Source organism: Protopterus annectens, chromosome 2.part0, assembly GCF_019279795.1.
Source record: "Protopterus annectens isolate FY-2018-M chromosome 2.part0, PAN1.0, whole genome shotgun sequence".
Classification (NCBI taxonomy): domain Eukaryota; kingdom Metazoa; phylum Chordata; order Ceratodontiformes; family Protopteridae; genus Protopterus; species Protopterus annectens.
The window spans coordinates 145,493,454-145,518,030 of record NC_056728.1 but is presented as its reverse complement, the minus strand read 5'-3'; positions in this window follow the sequence as shown (position 1 = coordinate 145,518,030).

Here is a 24,577-nt window from a genome sequence, read left to right as displayed (position 1 = left end):
TGGCAGGATGCGTCGTTCTAAGTTAAAAGTCAGTAGTTTCCATATTGAAACGTTGGAAGATATTGATGTTACAATGTTTCCATGTAAATCGGGAGTGTTTCTTAGTAAGTGCATACTAGATACTACTACAGAAACAGCGATATTCTTTTCAACTACACAAAATCTGCTTGATCTAAGCACAGCTACTATTTGGCTTGTTGACGTTACGTTCTTTTATAAAGGTATAATGTGCCGTCAACTGTACAGTATTCATGGTTTGATTAGATACGGAGGTTTTCATAAGAGCGTACCTTTGCTGTATTGTATAATGAGCAGAAAGTCTCTCAAATGTTGCAACTTTATGTGGAGTTGTGTTTTACGTTTAATGGATGAGCAAGGCTTCAAGGTGTCTGTCAAATACATATTGAGCGATTTTGAAGTGGCAGCCAGGAAGAGTATTCTGTTAAATCTGCAAGGTGTAAAACCTAAAGGTTGTTTGTTTCACTTCTCTCAAAACATTTAGAGAAAGGTGCAACAGCTAGGTCTTTCACATCTGTATAACACAGACCTTTCTTTTCAGTTGCATGTCAAGTGTCTTATCACTTTAGCTTATGTACCTGAATCTGATGTATTATGTGCATTTGATGAACTAAAAGCCGTGTTTCCAGCTGATGGCAATGAAGTGTTAAAGTACTTTTTTGAGTGGTATATGTTGGGAAAAGTTCGAAAGTTTTGCACTAGGACTACTGGATTTTCCAGGTTTCCCCCGTTGTTTCCAATTGCATTTTGGAATATGGATGAATTAAATATGTTGTTTTTGCCTCACACGCAAAACAGCGTGGAGGCGTGGCACCATAGATTGAAGTCATTACTGGGCTGTAGAGCAACAGACCTATCGATGCTTATGACAGTGTTATCTAGAGAACAGGATAGGGTAGATGAGCTCAGAATTAGAATGAGTTGTGGTGCACCTCCTTCACCAAAGAAACGAAAGGTAGTGACCCGTCATGGTAAATTTGAGCATGTTTTGAAGAACAGATCTAGTTACTTGGATTTGGATTTCCTGATGGCAATTGCAAGGTTGCTAAAGATGTGATGTACGCTATGACAATCGCGGTACATGTTGAAGCTTTAACAGATGTTATGTGGACTGTATGTGGATGAATGGACTTACGTTGTATTTCTTTTGCTTTGAAGCATTATTCTGGGATAATAAAGGTTTTACTTCATTTTCAAGCTTTTATGTGATCATGGTGAATGGTTGTCGGTCATTTGCAGTTTCGGGATTTTGTCGTTTCGGGTTTCTGGTTTCGGCGTTTTGCATTTTGAGCTTGTGGTTATTCGGGCATATGAAGGGGAACTATATATATATATATATATATATATATATATATATATATATATATATATATATATATGGCAAGGGGAAGTAGTATGGGTAACAGTATCATATCATATCCTTTACTTCCCTTGCAGGAAAATGTACTGTCGATGTTTTGAACTGTCGATGGTTTTGTTTCGATGTAGTGACTTGACATGAACCCATATATATATATATATATATATATATATATATATATATATATATATATATATATATATATATATACCCTACTTCACACAATCATTTGCGATTTGCAAAGCCTTTTGATATTACGTTTCAAATCCAATCTTATAAACAGAATAGCAGGTTTATGAATCTCAGTCAAACAAATAAAATGTATATATTTTAAAAATTATAAAACGTATCAGGTCAGTATACAGCACATACAAATTTATAAAATCAAACTATGTTTCTTTGTTGGAAACAAAAACATATTAGTTTTGCAATTCCTGCACTTTCAGGTATTCAAAGAAATTTACTTTTAATTTTGTTTTTAAAGAGAATACAATATCTTTGTTTAGCTCCAATTTAAATACACTGTTGGCAATTTCCCTTTAAGATGATAGTCATAGTAATTATTTTGTGTTATACCATGACCCTCCATTAATATTCCAAAACTTTTCCATTAGTATAAGTCTTTAAAAATACTGTCTCGCTATGTTAAACCCATTTAACATAGTGAAACAGTAAAAGCAACGAAGATCTTGCTTTCTCCTTTGCTTTTGGCCACAGCTCTGATGTTACATCAGAACTGCCATGGATACCAGACAGCTGTGGAAGGGCAGCAAAGAGTTTCTTAAATAATGTCATAGTATAATAGCAATAATTTGTCTGGGTGTGGGATGGACGGGGTTTACCTTTGTTTGGTCTTGTTTTACGACCAACCACGCGGGACCAAACCAATCCCATTACAACCCACCACCCACAGGTGTTTACTTTGAGCAAGAGGTGATTATGAAATTATTATGTAAGGACAGCACTAAAATCACAAAATTATAATACTACAATTTGCTTCTGGATTATGTCACAGATTTAAGACAACACATTACACACTACAGATGAAACTGGATTCTTAATGTAATCATGATTCATTTATAATAAAACTGCCTTTGGACTATTCACACTGACTGGGAATCACAGAATTCAAATTACAATGTGAAAAATGGAAAGAGTAATGGCCATGCAAAGGGTGTGAGTGATTCTAAGGCATAAACAGAGCTGTGCAATGGTCTATACAGTGCGTTTTATAGTATATGCAAATGAGTGCAATAACAACATGGAAATGAGGCACCCCATGCAAATGAGCCACCTGGATTATACAAATGAAAAAACTCAAAATAGCAGAAATTGACTACAGAAATACATATTGAATGGCAGCATTGTATTGTGACATGTACCAACTCTGAACACCATAATTCATGACACAAACAGCAGCAGGAATAAAAGAGAGCTAGTGCACACAGTGTTGCACATTGTAGTGATGTGCACTACAGGTGGAGGCTCAGACTACACCTGACATACCACCAGCTAATGGACCAAAAGACTGTAAGTACAGATACTATAAGGGACTTAATTGTGTCACTAACAAGCAGAACTGAGGAAGATGAACTGTACATCTATTCCCGTGACTACAAAGGTAAGTGTAGCCCTTACTGTCTTATCTACAGTGACCACTCATGGACCTAAATGGGATATATTAGGGATATCATGGGTAAAAGCCTTACAAATTCTAAACTTCTTACTCAGTAAAATGCTACAGCATGTGGAGGAGCATGACTGGTTCCTCAGGGCAGTAGAGGACTGAACCAACACCATGCAGGCCTTTGACAACAATGCCTATTTTCCTGAGATCCAAAGGAGTTATAAGTTGCATGCATGTTGCAGTTAAGGCTCCAACTGGTACAGAGGGCCTGTGATACATCAACAGAAAGGGATTTATCTCCTTTAACTGCTGAGTAATCTGCAATGCTAACTACATTATTTATAATGTGCCTGTAGACCATCTGGGCAGTTTATATGAGTCAAACATTTGGTACATGCCCAACCTATACCAGTAGTTCCAGTAAGGGAAACTTCTTGTAAAATCACCTGGCTGGTAGATTCCCTCACATGCTAGGTAGACATGTCTGTGTACACAGGTATCATTCAAGCAGGAAGCCTGATACATATATTATGCTACTTGGTGTTGCTGGTAAGGCCAAATATGGCCTAAAACCCAATATGATGATCAAGATATGCAACCCCATATGACTATGAAAATAATGGCCTATAACAGCCTAAGTGAAAGCACAGACCATAATGGAGTATATACAGGACCTTCCAAGCTAGTCTTAGCAACAGCAGAAGGACAGGGTAGAGAGTAAGGAGAAGAGCATGCAGCAACAGTGTAGCCTTGCAAAAGTAGAAGTAGGTGCAGTACACTGTGGCACTGCTAAAGGGGCAACATCTGGTCTAGAGCTATAGGCCATGACACAGACAACAGAGAGTAAAATGATACATGTGGCAGTCACTCCAAGGCTATGCAATGACTACATGCACTGTCCACGTGATACATCAAATAATATCATGCCTGCACATGTAAGAGTGTGGGCAGGGCAGAATAATCATTACTTGCATACTTGGGGGGGCACAGTGACAGATGAATGTAGGACTAGAATATGGGGTACAATCATGACAGGTGATCACAGTTGTCATATACTGTGGGAGACTGTGAGGAGTCAGGGATGACATCTTTTACAGTTGAAGTTGAAGTGCCACAACATGACCATTGGCAGTATCCACTCTACTAGCTTGTGGTGTAGGTGCTTGAAGTGTTTCATGGCAGTGAAGGGATAGGACAAAAGGACCATGAACATGTACCATTACATGGCATCCAGTATGTTAAGTCTGACATGGACAACATACATGACCAAGTTTTGCAAGCTGCATTCTTCAGGCAACAGTGAAGGTGTGGAAGTATGTGCACCCTGATTAGGCATCCCAGGTGCTGAGGTGGAGGAATGGCATCATGACCTGGATGATGCCCACAGCAGTGATGTTGTTTTAACAACACTCTGTATAGTCTGACTTGGGATGACCTCACACCTGGACCCTACCTGCTGACCTGATAGCAGCTGCAGTATCTCATGGAGTCATCTATAGAAGTAACACTTGCCACTAGTGATCTCAGCAGCATCATGTACTTCCTGACTCAATATGCCATGTCACTGTGCAGATGGTTCACATCTTCCTGTAAGTCATTGGTCATGCATAACTTTTTTCATGGATAAAGGAGTGTTGACAGATGTATCAGATATACCCTATGTTGATCAATTACATTACAGTGACCATGAAACACCAGCTAACCACTTTGAAGCCAAGCCATGACAATGGGCAACGTATTATACCAGGGATAAAAATTCAAAGGGGGGCATTTCAGGGTGACTCTGTCACTGCTGATTTTTTGTCTTGCCTTAAACCCATTAAGTTGTCTACTTAACTGATTAGGCCAAGGTTACAATCTGGCTCCCAGAAAAAAACAAGTTTAAAGACATCTCATCTGCTTTTTGTGGACTACTTAAAACTGTACAATCCATCACACAAGGAGGTGAAACTGCAAGTGGTTAAGTATTTCTCAGATGATATAAGAATGTAATTTGGTGTTGCTAAATATGCAAAAGTAGTGTTTAAAGCAGGAATCCTGCATCACCAAAAAATATCAAGTCTGGGACATGCATGTGATATAAAGGAACTTGAGCAGGAGGGAGTGTATAAATATTTGGGATTTGATGACGGATTGGCAATAAAATATGAACAAATGTGAATACACCTCACTAAGGAATGCTTTAGAAGACTAAAAACCAGAGTTATCCACTCTGCATAACAACATACCCGTGTTGTCTGTCTGTCTGTCTGGTTCAAGCTGTGGAACTTCAGATCCAACTCAGATTCGACACCGTCTGATTCTAAAGCCTTTAGCTTATCTTGGTGCCTTCTCCCTTTCCCATAACTCCCCGCTCTTCAATCAGCTCCTCAGATTGAGTTTGCCCCATGAGAAAAAAATGTAATGATACATCTCCAACTACTCCCCCAGTTCCTCTACAGATGCAAGGAAAAACCCAGGGGAAGTGCAAGACATTAGGTGAGCAAAATAAAAGACCCCTACTGTCTGGTCATCACAGAGGAAGACTCACCAAATCAACAAGAATGTCAGGCGCAGGAAGGTGGGAAAGTTAAACCAGATGGAGACAGACAACACGGATCTATCTTTAAGGCGAGTACATAACCTTCGTATCTGATGTTGTTTGCTTCATCTGGATTCAACTTGTGGGCCAAATTCCCCAGCTACAATTCCTTGGGTGGAGCTAAGGAAGGATATTCCACAATACAGTAGAACAAAAAGAAGTCCTGGAACTAGATTGAATATCCAGCTTATAATGCGACACAAAGGTATGACGGGCCAACCAAAGTAGCATCAGTGCAGAAAACAACCATGGGTATTCTCGAAAGAAAAGCTACAGCCTTGGTTAAGTGGCTTTACACTTTTATGGAAGAGTCTTGCCTTTCAGAGAATATGCCAACAAAATACAATCTGACAGTCACTTGGATAGTTACAGGCGAGCCCGGCCTGGATTTTGAAAAGGAGACAAATAATTGGCTAGATTTTCTGAAATACTTGGTATAGTCAAGATAAAACTGCAATTCACAGTGCACTTCCAAACAATGCAAAAGGTATTCACCTTTATTAGAAACATTGGGAAAGAATATACGAAGATGAATGGAACTGTGAAATGTATTCTCAGAAACTACATTAGCTAAAAGGAGGGATTTGTATGAAGGAAAAACACTGTCCTTGTGGAAAATTAAATGAAGAGAAGAATCAAGTGCTTGCAATTCTGAAACCTTTTTAGCTGAGGTGATTGACACCAAAAATAACATTTTCCAAGACAAAAGCTTCAAATCTAATAAGGCTGAAGGTTCAAAAGGGAGGCCAATCAAAACATACAGAACAAAGGGCAGTTCCCAAGGAGGAACTGGATCCCTTACTAGAGGACTAAGGAGAAAAGTACTTTTCAGGAAAGCCTTGGAAATCTTGAGAGAGACCAAGGAAATATTATCTCTCCCAATACGAAACTTGGAAATGGCCACTAACTGAACATTGACAGCAGAAAAACTAGAACCTGAACTGAACAGTTAAGCTAGGAAATCCAAAACAGATTCCAAGACGGCCAAGAACAGATCAAGTCCCCAAGCCTCTGCTCACAAGACAAAGCTCTTCCATTTACTGGAATACACACTTTCGAGTGGATTCTTGAGAAGATGACAATATATGAACCACCACCAGCGAAAGCTTGGAATTCCTGGCCATCAAAGGAACTGGAGGAACCATGCAGTCAACTTGAGGGACTGGAGATTGGGGGGGGATCCAGCCTGGCTGGGTGAGAAATAAGATTCAGAAAGGGATCCTTTACCCAAGAGGGTGTTTCAGAAGAGGCCATAAGAAGGGAAACCACACCTGGTAACACCAAAAGGGAGTGATGAGGATCACAGAGGCCCTGCTCTGCTTTCTGAAGGAACTTCACTATGAGGGGAACTGTGGGATAAGTGTAAAGGAGACCTGAAGGCCAAGCAAACATCAGAGAATCCCTGTATGCCTGTCCCAGAGGGGGAGAACAGCAAAATAGCTGTCACACTTGGTGTTGGATGGGGATGTAAACAGGTCACAAAATGGAGTGCTCTAGCACCATTAAATTTGAGCTGCCACTGCCAGATTCAGGGACCACTCATACAGCAATAGAATGCTCCTGCTGGCTGTTGGCCAGAATGTTGTACTTCCCCAGGATATGCATTGCCGCCAGAAACCATTGAGAGCAGATCACCCATTGCCAGACCCTCATGGCCTTCTGACAAAGAGGGTAAGAATGTATTCCCCCATTTGTTTAGGTATCAGACTACTGACATGTTGTCCTTCTGAACTGCAATCACACTTCAGGGGAGGATATCCTGAAAAGTCTGCAATGCTAGGAGGACTGCTCTCACATGCAGAATGTTGATGTGAATGTCATCCTCTGTGGAAGACCAAGACCCTTGAACAGTCCTCCTTTGAAATGCCCCCACTCACCCCAGGAGGGAGGAATCTATGGTGACTGTGGCTGAAGGAGAAGGAATTACAAATGGTCTCCTTTTGGAGACTTTAACCACCACTGAATCTGCTCATGACACAACGTTGTCAGTCATATTGGGAAATTCAATGTATACATAAGGAGGGACTACTGCTCTGCCATTGTCCATTGCAAGGCCCTCATGTGATACCTGGATAGATGGAAAAATCCTATCGATGCTGTCATATAACCCAAAAGTCTTAGGAGTTTGTGAGCCAGAAGTTTGGGAATTTCAAGCATTGACACAGCCTGAGCTTGAAGACTAAAAACTCTTGAGCTTGGCCGCCTGGCTACCTGATGGACTGTGTCCAAATGACACCTTATGAATTCTAAGACTTGTACAGGCTGAAGGCTCAGTTTAGAGTAGTTGACTGGGATGCTTAAATTGTTGCATAATTGGAGCAAGAATCCCTGGCTGAGATCAATGATGCCTTTGTGGGGGGTAGTAAGGACCCAATCACCCATATAAGAGAAGACCTGAAAAACCTGCAGCTGAAGCCAAGCTGTAACCATTGATATGCATTTGGTAAACACCTGAGTGGGCTGTGGTGAGATCAAAGGGCAGGGCCCTGAACTGGTAGTGATTGGTTCCCAGATAGAAGCAAAGGAACCTCCAAGAATGCTGATCTATCTTTATGTGATGAAAGCCATCCTTGAGATCTATCTAGTGCATCCAATTGCCCTTCCTTAGAGGAGGCAGTAGGGACTGCACCATAACCACCTGGAACTTGATCTTTCTGATATAGTGGTTCTGCTTCCTCAAGTCTAAGATCAATCTGAGGTCCTTCGTCTTCTTCGGTCCTTAAAAAAATCTGGAACAGACTCTGGATGCTATCTGGTCTGGTGGGACCTTTTGGATGACTAGATTTATGAGTAGCTTTTAGATTTCTGCTGCTGCAAAACATTTCTGAAGGGGTGGAATACCAGGGACATATTTTGGGATACCTTTATGAAAGTACAGTTGCACAGCTGCATCCAGGTATGTCACCTCAACGCAATATGAGGAGGACCTGCTGCACTGGACACTTGATCAGCCACGTTTGAAATGTCTCATAGAAATGTTGGTGAAGGAAGTTAAGATGGAAAACAGAGACTTCAGTTTCTACTATGTATCCAGAGACTGCTGAGTCCTAAGGGTGCTTGCCACTTCTGAGACAAGATCTTGTTGAAGCCATGTCAAGTGCGATAAGTAATTAATAGTCCTCAAAGTATAGGTCAATGAGGCATAGGATCATTTCTCTAATTGATCCAGCAGCCAAGACTCCCTGTTGGGGGGTGAATCATGGAGCTCTCTTCAGAAGTCTCCTTTTTGGTGGCTCCCTCCATGGCTGAAACCTTCCTTCAATGAGGCCTGTCTTGGGAAAACAAGAACTTTGTCCAGTTTCTGAGGAGTTATCAACAAAAATGTCATCACTTGGGGATTTGGGGAGCCCTCTCCTTCTTCGAGGTCAGTATCTACAGTGAGGGATTCCTCCAGAGAATCCTCTTATACTTTCTTTTCTTCAAAATCTCCAGCTCCAATGAAACTGGGAAAAAGGGTGAAGAATGTTGTAACCTCTCCAAGTGGGCAGTCTGGAGACCAGTTGATACAGGTTGCTCAGGAGTAGCCTGATGACTGGTCAGAGGAACAGATGGAAAACAGGAGAGGGTGCTGGCTAGAGACATCTGACCCTTCTCTCTAACTGAGAATATCCTCTTCAAAATATTGAAGGCTGAGGCAGAAGCAGGCCTCTCGGATCTAAACGTACTGAAGACTTTCCTGTACCCAAAGGAAACATGCCCAAACCTGATTCTTGAGATTGGAGCTAACCCATCTAAGGCTGAAGCCCCAAGAGGGAGTGACAATCCTGAGAAAAGGCTTTTAACCCTGATCCCGAAACTCCACTCTTGATGCTACGGCTCCAAGGCACCAATGGCCCCAAGCAAGTTAAGGTCGAAGCTACCAGTGAACAGGATGAATCCGAAGACCGCTAGACTGTTGGATCCAGTCCAGAAAGTGGAAACTCCACCGACCCTGAAGACATCCGATCATAAGGGGCTGAGGGAGGAAATTTGAAAGGTGAGGCAGAAGATCTTGGAGTTTGTGTTGAATCTGAGGGGATAAATCTAAATTGCACGTGTGCCTGCAAAATGGATTGCATTTAGTTGCTGTAATTCCAGCTGTTTGAAATTGTGCATCAACTTCAGCGATCAGACAGAAGAGGCCACCAAGGATGGCTTCAAGGGTCTACATGAAAATGACCCCACATGCTGGACCTGAGCCAAAGAAGCTCTGAACTGAAGTGGAGATGAGAGGACTCCATAAAGCAATGAGTATTAGGGGGAATGAGGGACACTACCCTGCCCAAAGGTGCCCCTTTATCCAGAAAAAGACTGAGTACACATGGAACTGGAAAAGCCTTCTAAGATGCTTTCATCACAGAAGGTGATCAGCTCTGAGATGTCAGAGCCAAAGCTGGTGTCAAGATACCCAGGGAGACCAAAAGCTGAGGGACTTTCAAACCTGGGGAACCCAGTGTAGCTGAGGAAGACTTCTTACAGTCTATACTGAAATACCTGGAGTAAACAGAGTTGAGGTGTGCATCCTGTGAGGGCAGTTTGTGCCAATAGGAGATGCAGTTTTTATACTCCTTGACCACAGAAAGAGCCACAGAACAACAATGTGCAGTAACACACACACACACACACACACACACACACACACACACACACAGAAAAAGACACACTATGACAGGGGAAAAGGGGCAGAAAGGGTACTGTAGAAAAGAGTTCTAACTACCTACCAAGAAAAACTACCTCACATTACTTAAAAAATTAAACTTGAAAGAGGTTTAGCACTAAAATAAGGGTAAGAAAAAAGGAAATCTCACAACTGCTAGCAAAAATCTTGAGAAAAACACAAAAAATCCATGAGGAGTCAAGGAACAAGCTGCAGACCATGAATGGCAGCAAACTAGATTAGGGAGTTGATGGAGGAGCAGGGGGTTATGGATAAAGGAGGCAGAGCCAAGATGAGCTAAAGGCTTTAGAATCGGCTGGTTTAAGATACGAGTCAGATCTGAAGTCTGACGGGCAGAATCCAGGTGGAGCAGACAACATCCAATCTAATATTGAAAACAGCCCTGAATATGCCAAAAAAAAACAAAAGAAAGAATATTGGAAGAAGGATCAGATGAGAAGAAAAAATGTGGAAAAGGCATAAGTATTCTGGCAACTACAGAGATTTGCTGTAACAAACTCATGTTAATCAGGATTTGATGCAGGAAAGTTTAAGGAAAGGTGAATTCAAACCAAAATATTTTATTTTATTATTTATTTATTTAAGTTTGATGACCGGGAAAGTCCACTTGGCCAAAAAGAGCCCGCTTTCAGTGGAGGCCCAGGGAGAAAAGCTCCACAATAATTGCAAGTTATATTTCACATGTTACAAAAGGGCATAGTTCATACAGCTAATTAAACATTTACAGATAAGCTCTATGATATTTGCAACTGACTTGTCACAATGTTACAAAAATGAAATGACATAATTCAATACAGAAATTTCAACATTTACATAAAGTGAATATTTTTGTTATAAACTCAATTGTAGGTTTAACATTTCAAAATATATAGCTACTAGCCATTAGTAGGTTAGGAAATTATTATGCATGGAGAGGGTAATAGTATAATTGAGATTGGAGAGTATAGTACAATAGATATTAGAGAGAAAATTAGTTTTTGGTAGGGGATGGATTGTTTTGGGTGGGATGAAGTAATAGTAGAGGTAGTTGGATGAATCCGTGCAAGGTGGAATGAGGGGGGAGGGGTTTAAGTTGGAGCATGGCAATGGCATTCCCATTTGGAAGAAAGATGAGAGAGTAGCTGAGATTTGAAATTTGTATGGTTAGGTAGGTTGCGTAGATGTGTGGGGAGAGGGTTCCACTGTTTAGCTAAGGAGTGGGACAGTAGTAGATGACCAGGAGGTCATGAAGATTTGCGGACCTGAAGGTGATTTTGTTTTTTGGATCTGAGTGAGCAGTAGAGAATGTAAGGTTTTAAGGAAGTAGCAAAAGCTGGGCAGTTGGCAGGTTTAAAGATGAGCTTGTGGGCAATGGTAAGTTGTAGGTAACTGAGGTAGTTGGATGAATGGGCTGAATTGTTAATAATGGTGGTCCAGGATAATGGACTACATAGACATTGGTTTATAAAGTCCTTGAACATGTGGAAGAAACAGACAAATAAGAAGTTATGTACTCACCATAACGTTCCATCTGAGTAGGTGACTTCATTTGTCTGCAACCTTTGGGTCTTGGATCCGATCTCGGATCCGAGCCGGCAACTTATTTCATAGCTTAGAGATCCGAGCTCCTAGCTCCTCCCCTTACCCATAATCCCCTGCCAACCCTGACCTACCTCAGAAAAAGTTTGCCCGTATACAAAAAGCCGAAGGCTAAATACATCCCGAAGGATACCATAGAAGGACATACAGGAACAAGAAAATTCTGAGGGCCAGGGGGAAGGAGGGGGGATGGTTGTAGACAAAGGAAGTCACCTACTCAGATGGAACGTTATGGTGAGTACATAACTTCTTAATCTGAAGTAGGTACTTCATTTGTCAGCAACCTTTGGGACAGAGTCCCCAGCTACCTGAATCTTGGGTGGCCATCATGGAAGGATGTTCCAGAGCACTGCAGAGCCAAAGGATGCTCTCCCTCTGGAGATAATGTCCAGCTTATAATGGTTGATAAAGATATGAGATGAGGCCCAAGTGGCTGCGGAACAAATATCATCCAGTGAAACTCTAGACCTAAAGGCCGCAGAGGTAGATATAGAACGAGTAGAGTGTGCACAAATTCCCTGAGGTGCAGGCCTCCCAGAGGTTTCATAGGCCAAGGGAATACACTGTGCGATCCATTGTGATAAAGTGATCTTAGAGACAGATTTACCTAGGTTAAATTTGGAAAAAGAAATGAACAACTGGTTGGATTGCCTATGGCCAGCAGTCCTGTGAATGTAGAAGCGCAGTTGTCTATGCACATCTAAGGAACGGAGTTTGTATTCTCCCTTGTTCTGATACTTAGGGAAGAAAACTGGTAGATTAATGGACTGATTGATATTAGCTTCTGAAGCCACCTTGGGAAGAAAAGAAGGATTGGTCCTGAGGTACACTCTATCCTGATGAAAGGCCAAGTATGGCGGTTTCACACAAAGGTACTGAAGCTTGGAAACTCTTTTCGCCGAAGTAATAGTGACTAGGAACGCCGTTTTCCAAGAGAGGTACTTAAGATCGACCGAAGCAGCCAGTTCAAAAGGGGGAGCTGTCAAGGCCTGTAAAACTAGAGCCAAATCCCAAGGGGGTACAATTTCCCTGACAGGAGGTCTGAGCAAGAAAGTACCCCTGAGAAAGGTCTTACACAATTTCGCTGTAATCAAGGGGCCCGATTCATGCCCCACATGGTAATAAGAAATAGCTGCTAGTTGAACCTTAACCGTAGAGCAGCTAGCCCCCGATGGAACAGACCTGTAAGGAACTCCAACACAGATGGTAACGGGGCTGTGAAGGGATCTAAATTATTATTCTCTGCCCAGATGGGGAAGCATTTCCACTTACTACGATAGACTTTCCTAGTGGAAGGTTTATGTGCTGCCACGAGGATGGCTTTAACTGGTGAAGAGATTCTGGGAGTCCTGACTAGGAGTGGAACTGGAGCAGCCAAGCTGTCAACCTGAGGTTGTCCAGATTCGAGATCAGGAGGTTTAGGGGATGAGATATTAGATCCGGGAGGGGATCTAGAATCCAAGGCGGATTCACCAGATGAGACCACAGGTTAGGGAACCACGTTTGACGAGGCCAGAATGGGGCAATGAGGATCATCCTGCTCCCCAACTGACTGGATTTCTGTATGAGTTTCAGCATCAGGGGCAGAGGAGGGTAGACATAAAGTAGACTGGGGGGCCAAGCATGTACTAGAGCGTCTCTCAGGGATTCCCCGACGGGGGGAATTAGAGCGAAGTAGCTGTTGCATTTCATATTCGAGGGAGAGGTGAAGAGATCGCAACAGGGTTACCCCCACACGGCAAAAATCCACTTCGCTACCTGGGGATTGAGAGACCACTCGTAAGGGGAAAGGATGGTGCGGCTGAGTCTGTCCACCAGTATGTTGGACCGTCCCGGAATGTGCATTGCAACAAGAAAGCGGTTGGTAGAAATCGCCCATTCCCACACTCTCATGGCCTCTTGACAAAGAGGATAGGACCTGGTTCCCCCCTGTTTGTTGATGTACCAGACCACTGACATGTTGTCATTCTGTATCGCAATAGTTCCTACCGGAAGAAGGTTCTGTAGTGCTCGCAACACCAATAGCACCGCCCTCATCTCCAGGACATTGATATGTAAGGAGGTCTCTGTGTTGTTCCATGTGCCTTGGACCATTCTTGCCAGCGCAATGCCCCCCCCCACCCGAGGCGAGAGGCGTCCGTGGTCACTATGGCGAGGGGAGGAGGCATGGATAAAGGACGTCCCATATGGAGATCCGGAGATTGGAGCCACCATAAGAGAGCCATCCTGCATGCCCTGCTGATGGAAATAGGATGGCTTAGGGGGTAACGTTGAAAAGACCATTGGACTTGAAGGGTCCATTGCAGTACCCTCATGTTCAGATGAGCCAATGGCAAAAGAGTAATTGCCACCGCCATGGAGCCTAGAGCCCTCAGGACTCATCCCGCTGGTGAAGCTGTTGATTGGAGGATGGCCTGCACATGCAGCCTCAGGTTCTGAAGACGTTCCACAGTCAGAAAAGGTAGAAGGTTTCTTGTATCCAATTTGACCCCTATAAACTCTGTCACCTGGGTAGGAGCAAGAGAGGATTTGTTCATGTTGATGGTGATGCCCAGCTGGGGAGCCAGCCAGAGGAAGTAGTCCCTGGCTGAGCAAAGTAGATGCCTTGTCGGGGTGGTCAGGAGCCAGTCGTCCAGGTATGGAAAAACCTGCATTCCCTGGAGTCTCAGGTGAGCCGCTATCACTGCTAATACTTTGGTAAACACCCTGGGGGCTGTGGTGAGACCAAAGGGAAGGACCCTGAACTGGTAGTGACTGGCTCCCAGCCAGAAGCGGAGAAACCTCCTGGATCGTCTGTCCTTAAGAATGTGGTAGTATGCATCCTTGAGGTCTATAGAGCACATCCAGTCATTCTCCCGCAGTAAGGGGAGAATGGATTGGAGAGTGACCATCCAGAATTTTTCTTTGGTTACCGACAGGTTCAGAAGGGAGAGATCTAGGATTGGCCTTAAGTCCCCCTTCTTTTTTGGCACCAGAAAGAACCTGGAGTAAAACCCTAATCCGAGCTGGTCTGGGGGGATGGGCTGGATGGCTCTTTTTTTAGCAGCTGCTGGATCTCTGCAGCTGCTGCCTCCCTCTGATCGGGTGGTACATCGGGGAGGCTTTTGATTCTGGGGACATGATACAGTGGAATTTGGTAACCTCTGGATATGATACGAAGCACCCAGTGATCTGATGTGATGGACTTCCAAGCTGCCAGGTGCTTCAAGAAACGCCCCCTGACTGCCTCCAGAGTGGAGCAGTCGGGCAACCCCTCAGGGTTGCTGCGCGGGTCGGTCAGAGAAAGTTTCCCTGGACCCAAAATTCTTCGGGCCTCCTCTGCCTCTAGGGCAGCATCCTCCTTGTCCTCCTCTGCCACGGAAGGACTGGTTGTCCGGAGCAGGCTGGGAATGTTGCGATTTCCGGAACCACATTTTCTTCTGTCCCTTTTGGTTCTTGGAGAAGGACCTCTGGGGAGCGGAGAAGCGGACTCCGACGGCAGACGTCTTCCCATCCTTTTCGCTCTGGACTAAAGTGTCACAAACGGTCTTGCCAAATAAGGCAGAACCATCAAAAGGGGCATTCACAAATGACGCCTTAAAGGGTTCTGCGAAGTCACAATGTCGGAGCCAGGCCTGGCGCCTCATGACTAGGCCTGCTCCGCTGGCTCTAGTGGCTCCCTCTATAACATGGGACAACAACCGCATAGAGGTATTAGATATCGATCTTAGAGTGGCCATGCGAGTGGAATACAATTGTTTGTCCTCCGCCGACATGGACTCCGGGGGGGAGCATACTCTTTGATAAGGTCTCGCTGCATCCTAATAACGTGTGCCATATAGTTCAGAGACCTTACTGAGAAGGTTGCTGAACTAAAAACCCACTTCCCCAGGCGATCCATCGAACAGGACTGTTTGCTCGGTGGATGGACCGAGGGGCTCTCCTGAGCTAATTCCCTCTTGGTGGCTGCCGCTGTCAACATGGCATCTACGGGGGACACTTGCTCCAGTGGGACTTGTCCGCAGGGGGGCTCAGAATTCTATCGGGGCATTTGGGAACTGGCTCCACAGTGTCCGGCTCCTTCCACGCCCTGGTGGTAATAAGGTCCACCAGGGGGTCGGCCGGAGGGGACACCCAAGAGGTAGACGGTCCTGCTTCGAATGCCTCCAGGAACATGGACTCGTCAGAGGAAGCCTTGGGGACAGACCACCCCCCCAATCCTGAGCATTTCCATGATGTCTCTGAAGGAGACATCTTCGGGGGTGACCTTGGGGAGCCTTCCCCTTCATCCAAGTCCATGTCTTCTGTTACGGACTTGGGGGAGTCCACGTGTCTCCTCTTACACTTCTGCATATGAGGCACATCCTCGGGGAAGCTGTCCGAGGAGGTCTCACCAGCAATGACCTGTTCCAGGTGAACGACCTGAGACATCGAAGCAGGCTGTCCCTGAGGCCAGGTGATGGAAGCCTGACTCAGCCGAGAGGGAGTGCGGGGTGGAGCCGAAGCAAGGGCCGGGGATCCGGATGCCCTCAACAGAGCCCTCTCCATTGCATTAAAGGCCGAGGGGGAGTCGCTCTCTCTGGGATCCGAAAGTAGACTCCCACTCAGATTCGATGGAGGGATCAGAACCGGCGCCGAGACCATCGGATCTGAAGGACCCGTGTGCTCTGACCTGGACAGAGCCGAAGGTACACTGAATCCCTCGTATCCGAAGCTCGGCCCACAGCTCCGAGAGTTCAGATCCGACAAGGAAGGATCCGACAGACTCGAGGGTAGAGTCGGATCTGAAGTACCCAGTACTGTCGGCGCCGACCCACCCCCGGCTCCAACGCTGCCCGTCTCTGTGTGCTCCGAACCCAAAAAGCAGGTCGGAGAAGGAGCTATCGGGGCAAAAAAAGGTGTTGAGCTCCCCCCCGAAGGGGGGGAGGCATGAGCACTCCCATCTGCAGCTGGGCCTGGATGAACCTTCGCATCATCCGGTACAAGTCCGTATCCGAAAGGCTGTAGGTAGATCTCGACGAGGCCACCGAGGCGGGCCGGGAGTGCCACCTCGATGACCTGGACAGAGATCGGGTCTCCTCCTCCTCGGGTCCCGAAGAGAAGCAAGGGGATTGGAGTCAAGGAGGAGAGGACCTGGAAGCCGTGGAGGGAGAAGCCCGCTTAGCTGGGGGGGCCGAAGCGGAGGCCTCGGCCCGCCGCTTGTGGTGCTTCTCCCTCCTTTTCTCCCTCCTGGCCTCCCTCTCCTCCAGTGCCTTAGTGGGAGTTTGAGTCCCATCTGGGGGGAGGGGGGCAGGAGTGGCCGCCACCAAGGACTGGGGTGGTGCCACAGGAGTACCGGAGGCTGAAGCCGGATCCAGGGGCAAAAGTCACGCCAGGATCAGCTTCGACCTACGGTCTTTCAGTGCCCTGGGGTTGAACACCGCACAGATCGAACACCCAGAGGAGAGGTGTTCGACCCCAAGGCACTGAACACACCGAGTGTGGCCATCCGCCGGTGAAAGCTTATGGCCACACTCCGTACACTTGGAAAAAATAGGCTTTGGGGCCTCTGACATAGTTTTTTTAAATAAAAGTTTAAAACTACCTCACACAGACCAGGCCCCAACACACAACAGCCCACGCACACACTACGTACCAGTGAAGGAAGGGGTGGAATTACATTAAAAATAAAAGTATACTGACAAAAAGGGATCCTAACCACACACAAACACTTAAACTATGAAAAATATATGAAAAATATAGAATTTTACAACAAAAAAGTAACCACTTATCTATAACACGTCAGGAGCTCAGCAGTCTAGAAACTTACTCTAAGAGTGGCAAACTAGATCTGAGGTCAGTCAGGGTTGGCAGGGGATTATGGGTAAGGGGAGGAGCTAGGAGCTCAGATCTCTAAGCTATGAAATAAGTTGCCGGCTCAGATCCGAGATCGGATCCAAGACCCAAAGGTTGCTGACAAATGAAGTACCTACTTCAGATTGCAGGTTATGTAAAACAAAACTGGAAACAGTCACACATCTTTTTGTTGGTTGTGACTCAAGCATGGCAGACAGCCTGTATACCAAAAGGCATAATAATGTGGCAAGACTATTGCATTGGGATGTGTGCAAACATTACAATACTAAAATTGCTGAGAAGCTCTGGAAACATGAGATACAAAGCATTATAGAAAATGATGAAGTTTATGTCACATGAAACCACTCATTAACCAACAATTCAGAAAACAAATGCAAGAAAACCAGATAAAGTAGTTCATGAAAAGAAGACAAAAGTAGAAGGACCTACTTAACTGAATAAACAACCTGAAACTTCAACAAGGCATTTTTATTCCTCCCACAGGGCAGGTATCAGAGATCAGAGTCTCCTAGATCTGCTAGCTAAAGTGATATTATCTGGACTAATCCTCTGTACTCTGTTTCCAATAAGTTTCTGTTCCTGTGATTTTTAATACAATTATCCCGGAGCCCCTTGCATTATGAGTACAAATAACACAGAGACAGACATACAGTTACATGTTATATGTGTACGTAAGGGACAAGGGTACTAATCCATGGGTTCAGTCTCCCATCCATTCATCCAAATTAACCTTTAATAGAGTAACAGAGTTAGATGATTCCAGAGATGTGTTATTCGCTGTCGGACACATCTACCCACCAACATGATCTTTTTAAGTTGCAGAAGAGATTGAGATCTCTTGAGTGTGTCTTTCTGCCACGATTGTGCTTGTGAATGTGTAGTAGACCAGGTCTAGCAGATCAGTAGAGGCTCTGTAAGTGAAGTAGCCCCTCAGTAGCTTGTAAGGTATAAAAAAGAGGAGAAGGGTTTTGACACGATCAATGTAGCATTTGTAATTTAGGCTTTTGATTTTCTAAATTAGAAAGCACTGTGGTCACTCGAGTTTTGTTAGGTGTTCAGACAGGAGCATACTGAAGAGGATATTATGCTCAATGATCTGTCTAATAACATGGATCCAATACCCTTAGTAATGAGTTGTGCAATGAAAAAGGGTTTCCTTACAACAGTGGATACATGGTGATTGAATGACAGCTCATTGTCTATGTGAGTTCCCAGGTCCCTCTCTCTAGTGCATCAATTTTCAGGGGTGTTTTTCCAATGTGATAGTTGGAGGGATGTCATGCTTACCAAAGAGTACAATTATACATATTTTTGATGTTTAGTTTTAGACCATAACTGACACAAGCTACTTGTTTAGCAAAGGCCTTCCTGAAGGATCTTGGTATCTTCTGGAGAGTTTATGATAGCATCAAGTTTACAGTCATCTGCAAATTTGGTCAGTCATAAGCCATTAACATTAGCTTTGACCTCTGAAAAGTAGATGTAAAGGAGGAGTGGCCTAAAGACTGAATCCCTGAGGTACACCAATAGTGAGAGGTCTTTTGGAGAGGTAAATCCACCCACCTGAGTTTTCTGGGTTCTATTTGTAGCCAGTTTGTTATCCAAAATTACACAGAGATTTACATTTATCTGCAGAGATCTACATTTATCTGGATTAGTTTATCAACTATGTCAGAGTGGGATATAGTGCCAAATGTCTTTATGATGTCTTCATACGCAGTAAGTACAAATGTTCCCTCATACAATGCGCCAGTAACCTTTTGTTAAGAAGTAATTAAGTAGACTGGATCTGGCATTCACAAAACTAAAATGACATGAGTCTAGAGTCTGTAGGCTACCTATGTCCTTATTTATTATTTCCATAATGACCCCTTCCATTGCCTTACGGATGAGGATGGCCAGGCTTATAGGTCTATAGCTGTCTGGATCAGCTGACAACCCACTTTCTGTAGTCCTCCGCTTGTCCCAATGCTAACAATGATTGGAGGCTGATATTGAAGAGTTTCTGTAGGGAGTTTGACAGATGTTGTTTCAGGCAAACTAATAGGCATCCTGATACATTATCAGGCCACAGAGAAGCAATGTTTTTGCCATTGGATACTGCTTTGTGGACTTGTTCCTGGGAGATTTGAGGGGATGTGTGCAAGCTGCTATGTGATCTGAGTGTGTGTGGGTGGAGAGGGCAAGAAGTTAGAGCTAAATTTATCTACTAACAAACTGGCTATACCACTCAGATTATAGTATTTAATATCATTTACAAATAGCCCTGTGCAGTTATGAGCATTATTACTGAGGTTTCTAACATAGTTAAAGAAGACTTTGGGATTATCTTTTGCCTGGGAAGTAAATTTGATTAGGGACCAGAGTTCCCTGTTACGTTTAGCAAGAGTCCTTTTGGTATTTGGAAGGTTAAATTTATTTTTATGTGCAGTGAGTTTTTCCTTTTATTGTACAGCCTGTTTGTATTTGGGTTCCACAATTTTTTTTAATTTGGCATTATATTTATTTCAGGGGGGAGGGGGGTTTGGCGATGAAGGATCATGCATTCATGGAGGGGTCATTTTGGTTGAAGAGAATGCTGAATTTTGTCAGGTTGTCATTCAGTTTTAGAAGATTAGCTTTAATATTATCTCTGAATGCTGAGTTAATGGAGGATGCTTCTGGCTTTGGTCTTACAGGTAAATATAACTGATTTATGGTCTGAATTGACTACGGTGGAAGTTACAAATGGAAGGGAAGAGAGCTGTCCTATACTGGTGAGAACCATGTCAAGATCTGGTCTCTCCTAATATGGCTGCAGACTAGTTGGTCCAGCGAGTTTATATTTATGAAGTCCAGAAATCTCAGGACATAACTGTTTGAGATGTATACGTTTCCCTGTTTAGGGAGGGGTACTTGACGTTCCCAATTTTATTTATTTTTTTATTTTACATTTGTTGACCGGGATAGTCCAACTGGATTAATGTCCATTTTCAGTGGAGGCCCAGGAAGAAAAGCTCCAAGGTAAACAGATAAGTAATAACAAAGAAGGCATATTACCAAGGTAGAGAGATAAGTAATAACAAAGAAGACATATTACAGATGAGATATTTTCAAATGACATAAGCAGACATGAAACAGACAATATCACAAGTTCGAGTTACCAATGGTGTTTGGCTGAATGACTGTGGCTTCCAAACTAGTCAGGTAGGAGGTATGGGCCAAGAGGGCCATAGAGAGGGTAGGGTACTATAGTAAGGTACAATGTGATGTGGGCTTTAGGAATGGTAAGTTGGACATGGAGGCATTCCAGGACATGGAGGCATTCCAGGTCATTATCCTATCTAATGAGTCTGGAGGAGAAATTTTGTTTTACAAATATAGAAACCTGCTGCCATTAGTGTCTTCAACTAGTGTGGTCGGTCTGAATGCATGACATTCATTGAAATCTTGCACAGATGGGGTACTTTCAATATTTGTGAACCAGGTCTCCACAGTGATGTATACACCTATGCATTCTATGGTCAGGAATGGAAGCAGGGAGTGTATTTTTTTGTTAAGGCTCCTAGCATTGAGCACCAATACTTTCATGTTATCTGAATTTTGTTTTGTCATATTGGAAGCTTTTGAAAACTGACTTTAGCCTAAAAAAGGTATTATGGGGTGGATAAGATTTTTGGCAGTATATGAAAGCCTTGTGGATCAGGTGCAGTCCATTCCTGGCAAAGTGCTCTGTACAATCTACCATATCCACAGAAATATTTTACCAAATTTGAATGACACCAGAGGCTAAGCCAATTGTTTAAGTTAATCATCTTTTGTTCATATTGTGGCATCATTCTAGGTGAAGGTAAAATGCTGCTCAGTGCTAGGTTCTGTTCATATAGTCCAGGGGGGTATATATCAGGTCATTTACTCTCACATATACTAAATTGTGTGATAAGTGTACTTGTGGTAGAAGAACTTGCGTGCATGCATTATATGCTAAATCCTGGCCTCCGATACGCAACTGACTGTGACCCGTTCCTTGCTCAGCGTTGTGAGTGGTGCATCAGTGTGTCTCACAATGGAGTCTCCTATAACTAAGTTGATGTGCTGTGGAGCTTTGCATTCTGGGATTTTGAACTGAGACTCTTTTGAGTTATAGATGCATGTTTCACGTTGCATGCTGCCTGAGCTGAGTGTTTAAGAGGTTGCTGAGAATACTTGCTACTATAGTTGCATCTGGGTGGCTTTGAGGTTTGGTAGATTATTGCTGCAGCATATGTGGGTCTATGTGTTTGGTCTGAGGCATTTCAGATATGTTTAGTGTGGTAAAGTGTTGTGCTGATGACCTTTTTATTTGTAGTGGCTTTGTGGAAAAGAATTGCCTCCAATAACATCGTATAACTACATCTTTCACACAGTGTGGTAGATTGTTTAAGTCACAGGTCATCAGCAGTGAACAAGAGACAATTTCTACATTGTCTCATGATGCCCTCTTCAACAAAGCTGGCTAGAAAGAAAGTTGGAAAGTGCAGATCCATGGATCCAGTTGTTTACTGCTGTGGGCAGGAGGGAGGAATAGTGCTATCATGTCCAAAGGGGCAAAAAAACAAAGGTCATTTCACTCCATTTTACAAGTAAAATTACTTTAAAAATTGCTTCTGAACGCGGAAGTCTAAACTTGCACAGCTGTATTTGTGGCATTAATATCAGTGGGTGGGAAGTGGGTAATTATTTCACTTTGGGTTCCAACACTAATTACGCTGGATTAGGGTATGTAAGTAATTGTGTCTTAAGTTATGTAATTGCCAAACTGGCAAAAAGCTACCCCTTAGTTTTTTGTTGCCAAACTATTTAGTTAATATTTTGTCAATTACATAACTTAATTCACAAGGTGATGTAACTACCTCCTTTCCACCCACTAATATTAATGGTCTAAACTTGGCTTTGTAAGTTTAGACTTCCACATTCAGAAGCAATTTTTAAAGTCATTTTATTTGTAAAATGGAGTGAAATAACCTTGTTTTTTTTGTACAAACAAGTGTTCACATGCATCTTTTTTTATGCAAAAACCAAAGGTTGTTTCACCCTTTTAGACATGATCTTTAACAGATTAGGAGTTGCTAAATGGAGTGCTGCCTGTCTAAGATGAACAATACTAGTCAACACAGGAAGAGGAACATGCCACTTCTCACAAGTACTGATTATTAAATACACTCGGAATTTCTGGAGTGCATTATATAGAGGAAGTTATGGTTCCAAGTACCTGTGTCCATACAGTGCATGTTTAAACAGCTGAGTGAGAAGCAGTGCCTTGTAAAACAGGCAACTTATGATAGCAGAGAAATAAAAACAAAATTCAAACAAGCCCACTGGCCAATAGCAAACCAGCACAATTCAATGATCTACAAGCAATCATGGAACTGGAAATAGCTTAGTTCCTCCTCTAATATCATCTGAGTTTAAACAAAAGCAATTCTGACTCCTATCGCCGTAAATGCATTACGTTTCTTAATACCCACCATAGACAGTACAGTACAGTCACAAAATATGTCTATAGTAAGCTTATGTTAGTAACCTCACCACCACCATCAGCACACCACTGCCAAAAGCCAATCATAATAAATTAAAAATAATAAAGGAAAATTTAAAAAACTTGGTGATATTAGTTGCCTGATTTATCATTTCTCAGCCCTCAACCACCAAAATATGATCCCATCTCTTAACACCTGCAGATAAAGATCCAGTGCAGAACCACTTTTTAATAATCCCCCTCTGAAAAAATAATCCTGAAACACACTACACAGTGGTGCTAACACTAATGAATAACAAAACATCTTACAATGTACACACACACACACACACACACACACAGGTGTGTGTGTGTGTGTGTGTGTGTGTGTGTGTGTGTGTGTGTGTGTGCGTGTGTGTGTGTGTGTGCACGCGCGTGTGTGTGTGTGTGTATATATATATATATATATATATATATATATATATATATATATATATATATATATATATATATATATATATATATGGGAATGTATACACAAACTCACAAAGTTCTCCAATTCAGGATGGTGCTGGTAAATTGACACACACTGGTGAAGAATGGTAAATCCCGCTATGCAGCTCTGGAATAAATAAGTCCTTTCTTGTTCAAGGGTTATCCAAACAATTGCCACGTTCAAGCATCCAAATATAAATAGTGGACAAAAGGTAGAACTAAAACCAAACTGGGCCAGAAGTTTATTAAAACATTAAGCAACACGGTACAAAAATACTGCTTTTCGTCCTTTCACCATACAATGACTTCTTCAGACAAATGGTTCTGCACAAGAACCCAGCCTGTGTTATAAAGACAATTTCAAATTCAAATTGTGGCCCTCCCCTGACACAATCCGAATGACCTCATTTCCTGATCACAAAGCATTTGTCATTTCCTCTTCCTAGTTATACACCCATTCAGTAATATGCACAATTCACTTGCAAAAACCAAAATGAGGTTAAAACATTAAAATGAAATGAGTGAAAATACAATGAGTAAGAATACACAGAAGTAAATCCCCATTTCAAGTATAAAGTCATTAAACAAATATAAGCAATATGAACTACAAGACTAACAAGTCCAAACATGCACATTTAAGCATTTAGACATTATGCCATTGTGTCATTGAGGTAAAGGGGGGGGGGTGGGGGGAGTGTTTGCGACATAATGATGACATGATAAGTAACTCTACTTTCTGTTAACTTCTAACAGTATTTAGTACTATAATGTATAAAAACCAGTTGATCATAAAACAATGAAAGGTGAAACTTAAAATAAACATTTTGTAACAAAGTATGCCAAAAATAAAATAATGAAAAGGCAATATAAATATTACAAGTATATATTATATATGTATGTTGAACATTGGAAATAAAGTGTATATTCAAACGTTATATGCTCTACCAAGT